The sequence below is a fragment of the Rhipicephalus microplus genome, chromosome 6 (assembly GCF_043290135.1).
Source record: "Rhipicephalus microplus isolate Deutch F79 chromosome 6, USDA_Rmic, whole genome shotgun sequence".
NCBI classification, from domain to species: Eukaryota; Metazoa; Arthropoda; class Arachnida; order Ixodida; family Ixodidae; genus Rhipicephalus; species Rhipicephalus microplus.
Window position 1 is genome coordinate 127,138,377 of NC_134705.1, and position 5,745 is coordinate 127,144,121.

The window sequence follows — 5,745 nt, forward strand, 5'->3', positions numbered from 1 at the left end:
ATTGCTTTGTGGTTGCGGGAACACCATGATTTGTTACTTACAAATGGAATAAAGTACTACTGTATTGTCTAATTAAATGACTGTAAAAGGAACTGTGTTTCCTTGAATCACCCCGTAGTTTTTCTAGCGTAAGCTTGATATGCAGCGCAAAATGCTTTTTGTTACTCTACAGTAGAGAGGATAAAAAGTTATCAACTCTTATGTTTTAATACCTTTTTTTATTATCAATCAAGAAAGGGGGGTGACTTGCATAATGGTATGATGCCAAAGCAAATCATTCAAATGTATGAGTTAGATTTGACGTGGTCAATCCAATTGCCTGATCCTGGATAATTTGTAGTGCTTTAGGTAAGCAAGAGTAATAATTACTGCTTAGTTTTAACTTCCCAAAGATAAAAGAAACTGCGTTTCCTAGAATCACCTCGTAGTTTTTCCAGTGTGAACTTTATATGCAGCGCAAAACGCGTTTGGTTACTCTACAGTAGAGAGGATAAAAATTATCAACTGTTATGTTTTATTGTATTTTTATATTATCAATAAAAAAGAGGGGCGACATGCCTAATGGTATGATGCCAAAGCAAATCATTCAAATGTATAAGTTAGGCTTGACGTGCTTAATCCAATTGTCTGGTCCTGGATAAATTGTAGTGCTTCAGGTAAGGAAGAGTAATAATTACTGCTGGGTTTAACTTCTCAAAACCAACATATGAATATGAGAGACGTTATAGTGAAAGGCTCCGGAAATGTGGACCACAATGAATTCGTTAACATGCGCATAAATCTAAGCACGTGGCTCTCAAGCAATTTTGCCTTCATCAAGAATGCGGCCGCCACGGCCGGGAATCGATCCCGTGACTTGTGGGTCTTCCGCCTAGCGCCTCATTCACTATAGACCCCCGCGGCTGCGCTTTAGCTAAACAGTCGATGTGTTACCTGAGGAGCTTATGCATCAGTGTACAAATGCAAACTAGGGTGAGAGAAAGACTGGCTTGAAAACAATGGACGTACCCAAATTACAAGGCGTGTTCCATGTCATACCTTTTCTAAATTACTTCAATGACTTATAAATATTAGGTCATACTCGATATTTAAACCTAAGCATGTGCCTCTCCCCAATGCCCATCACACCCTCATCACCAGCATTGTAGCAAACCAGCTGCTACAATCCTGGTTGACCTCACTGCATTTTTCTCAATTTATTCTCTCTCTCTGAGACTGGGTGGTTATCAATAAAACAGGGCAAAATTCTCAGTCATACATAATTTATTTTGAGGTGAGAATAACATTACTTTAGTTTCGGTAGTATTAATGGTAAGCCAATAAATTTTGTGCCAATTAACAACCTATGATGATTACTGTTTGGCCGCGAGTGCAGGCTCAGACTTTTTAACATGAAAGTGTTTTGCCAAGGTACCTCACGGCTCCACTAAAATATTTCTGTCACGACTATGATGTAGTAATGCACATATAAAATTGTAAGAAAACGAAAAAAAATTTGGCCTGAATCTGCATGTTACACTGCAAATATCATCGAAAAACGATTGCCTTGCGTCTGGAGAGAGTGAACAAAACGTTTATATGATGTTCTGCGCAAGAGAATCGGTCAATGGTATTCTGGAGGCGCTGCGTTAGAGTGCCTCGAGCGAGTGGCGAAGGCGAAAGAGCACATCGAGGCCCGTTAGACACGACCACCGTCTGGCAGCTATCTTCGAAAACTAAGGCGTGCGCACTCGCGGAGAAAGTTTCGCGCCAGTCTCGGAGGTGATAAGGTGTAGAGCGCAAAGCGACGGGCAGGTGCCACCACAGTGTCGTCGTAGCAAAGCGTTGGAAACGCTTACCTTTTTGAGCATGCGCGTTGCATTGTCAGCGAAGCCCGATAAACGCTACAGTACTTAGCGTTACTGGGCGCCCCTTCTAGTGTAAAGGCAGACATACAAAACATGTACGCGTTGTTATGGTGCCTCAGATATGCGCAATAATTGATTTTTATTGACAATCGCACAACTATAAAGGTTAAACCTTGAGCAACATCGGTGAGCGCTGCGATAGGGTTGGCCATTTACTGGCGTTTGAGGTATCGTTAAGGGCGGACAGACAGACAGACAGACAGACAGACAGACAGACAGACAGACAGACCAAACTTTTTCTGTCGAAGGTCCCCAAGAAAGACTATCGTCTTTAAAAGTTGTACCGTTCAGTTTCGGAGCTGTGACCTTTCACTCCGCAGCACACGGTGCAAAACCGCTAAACCACAGAGCATATGTAGTTCAGCTCGATAAGGGCAAGCTATTTATATACATCATACACCTATTAGGGGTCGTCACGGCTCCACAACTTCAGCGTGTTTTTGTCATTAGTAGGGAGATAGCGCAAAGGGCGCGCTTTAAAAGTCGTCTCCCCTCGCGTTCAGCTGAGCGCACGCCTCCACGAACAATAGAGAGTTTTAGTACTGCGGAATGGTGCTACGTACGCATCACGCAAGCGCCTTGCGTTACGTGGCGTCGTTTGCCACTTATGGGCTTTTAGTACGCCGTAGTACCCGCGTACTTAGCGAGCGTGAAGCGTGTTGCGCCATCTGGTAGATCAAAATGAAAGCACGTGTTGTTGACAGCCAATGTGAGCCAATCCAAGTGTTATAGCCAGATTATGGCCATACTTTAAGCCACAGAGCCGGTCGGTGCTTGCCTTCGATGCCGCCATTTTGCAAAACGAAGTCTCGCGCTGTCGCGAACTTGTTCGAGAGCGGCGCGATCCCCTCATACGTACGCACGCACGCATCTCATGCGTGCGTACGTAGCGGCTGCGTACGTAACAAAATACGTGCACGTTGCGGTCTGCGCATGCGCACTACGCAAAACGTGGCGTGCTTACGTACGCAACGCCGCCACGTACGCAGCGTACGCAGTACTAAAACACTCTAATGTATACCTGCACGGGGCGTCGTCTTATACGCGCGCTCTCGTTTCGTGATTGAGGAGAGTTCACTCAATGCCGTGGCCGCGTTCACAAAAGGATCACGCCGGCCGTACACGATGACGTGAGAATTGTCACAGTTGTTCACGCTTGTCCTGTGAACAGTTGTGGGTTTGTTTCGTGCGTCTTTGTTTCTGTTTGAGTCACGTGCTTCAAGTCTCGAGCTGTGACAGTTTTAAGTCCGTGCTCGACCTGTGTGTGCTCATTTTATGCGTGCTTTCTGCTTGAGCTGCACCGAACAAGCTTTGAGCGGCTTGCCTTCCTTCGCCCGACATTACAAATTGTTGCTATAGCATTCAATTCTTGTGGCAAAACAATGCACAATAAATTCTCAACTGCATCTGTAAAGACGCGCTTTGCTTTCGTGTTATGCAGCTTCGTAGACAGAGGTATCAGTCATATTTTTGACATAGTTTTGACAATATATGTAGCGTTCATTTATCCAAACACAGTTACATGAATTATTTTACCTTTAAAAGAGTTTAAGTGTACCAACCTTTCGCGTTGTGGAGACATAAAACTAAATTTTCTGGCTCTAAATACTACTGCGAAGAAATGTGGCGGCCGCTTCAATTTAAGCCCTAACCGTAGCCCGCCACTCTGAATTCGGTCATTCAACTACTGAGGATCCAACTGTGCTTCTTCTAAGATGATGGCACTTGGCGAGCTTCTTTGATACCGTGTCACGTTTCCGGCCGACCGTAAACGGTGCTCACCGAATGTGAGCTGGCCGGAAACCCGGCTTTCGGCTTGGAGTGTAGTCGTCTATCACACGCGCCAAGAACCGAAAGGGCGTCTTCGTGGGAGGTGCGCATTCATAGAAGTTCGATCAACGTGTAGTCACGGGCAGCATCTCTCAATATATCGTCTCGTTTATTTCTTTCTCTTTCTCACCCTTTTTGCTTTCCTGGGTTTCGACTTTAGATATGTCGAAATTTCTGAAGGTGAAATCGGTGCTTTGATGACACGTGTAGTAGAAGGGTGCATTGCAGTATACTTCTCCATTAGTGTCAAGAAAAGTTTCAAGACGTTTCTGACCCGTCAGGTACATCTGGTCTTGCGCTAGGGAGCGTTTACATCGGCATCATAACGTGTCACCAGCAGATGCGCCTGCTAAGCTCTCGTAGTTCACATCTTTTTGCCGAAATAAAAGCACTGAGAATGCCGCAAAATTACGTTTATATTATCTAAGAGCAAGTAAAATTATTCGCATATAATTTACTTCCACGGATGGGACAGAGATTGTTTCAAACATTGAAGCTGTTATTCGCTGACTATTCCCTATCCACTGATTTAGTAAGAGCATGTTACATAAAGCAGGAGCACTTAGAATCATGGAGGATAGAACAAGAAAAGAGGGAGCAATAAGTGTCGCAGCCAGCCTTGGAAAGCCAAACCGTTATGAAGACAGCAGTGTTGGCCCTCCACGACAGTTCTTTCTGTCATAATCAAGCAAGGATTGAGATTTGTCGAGACTTCGAGGTATGGCTCCCAGTAACCTTCAATCAAAGTGCGTTTGTTCGGCACAGGGTGGCTGGCTTGCGCAGGAGGTTCAAAACCGGAACACCTTCCAGAGCGCTAAAACCTACCGCGTGCTCTGGCGTTTTCACCACGTGTTGGGCCAACAAGGTGGGCTTCAGTCGTGTACAGTAATGCTTCCTCTTTTATCTTACCGTTTGAATGCGAAACTTTTTAGCGAACTTCGGTGACTTTCAGCGTATCTATCTATCTATCTATCTATCTATCTATCTATCTATCTATCTATCTATCTATCTATCTATCTATCTATCTATCTATCTATCTATCTATCTAGCCTCTTACGTTTGGGTGCTCTCGTGGTCACCCCCTTAACTTGGCGTGAACCAAAATTAGCATGGGAGGGTAAGATGGTTTGACGAATATGACACGCTGGTCAAGACATGAATAATGTCACAATCCCGTCGCGTACGTCGTCAAACACTTCCCGTCAGACAGGCGGGTATGTGCCGCTGGTAAGCGGGTATGTGTCACAGGTGATTGACACTTCATATCTACCCAGTAACGAGGAGAGCACACATGGGCGATTTTAACGCGTGAGCGTTAAGCAATACTTGACGTCGGTAGCGTCGACCAAACGAACGCATAGAATAAATGTTAGTGTTAAGAAAAACATGATATAGACAGTGTTGGCAACCCGACGAATGCAAACAATAAATTTCAGGATCCCAGCAAGAATGAATCCAAGCATTTTGCGTGGCAGACAAGCGTTCTACCAGACAGCTTCACCAGGTCTCGAAATTACTTTTCAAATAGCGCTAATCTTCGTGAAACGTCAATAGTGGTTGCAGTGCTGCCTATCCAATGTCATAAACATTACATATTGTGACGACGCGAGATTGACGAGCACACAAAGCGCCTCAAACAAATACGATTTATCGATCGCAGGAAACAGACTGCAACGACTTCTTCGTCTTTTTCCCTTGGCCAAGGACACTCGCGCTGCTTCGTTGTCCTCACCACTGGCACATACGCGCGGCATTATTCCCACTTTAAAAAAAAAACATCGTCCCGATGGTAAACGTTTGAGAAGCAAGGCGAAACCAAAACTGCACAGTTAGTCGCTGAAAGTAAGGCTTCATCCGAAGCACGTGCACAATTTCTGGTGAATGTCTGCGCCGCTTTGAACACTGCACGCCGTCCGGAACAACCTCGTAGTTGACGTCACTAATGCGTCGCAGAACCTTGTAGGGTCCGAAGTTTCTTCGCAACAGCGTTTTGGAGAGCCCACGCTGA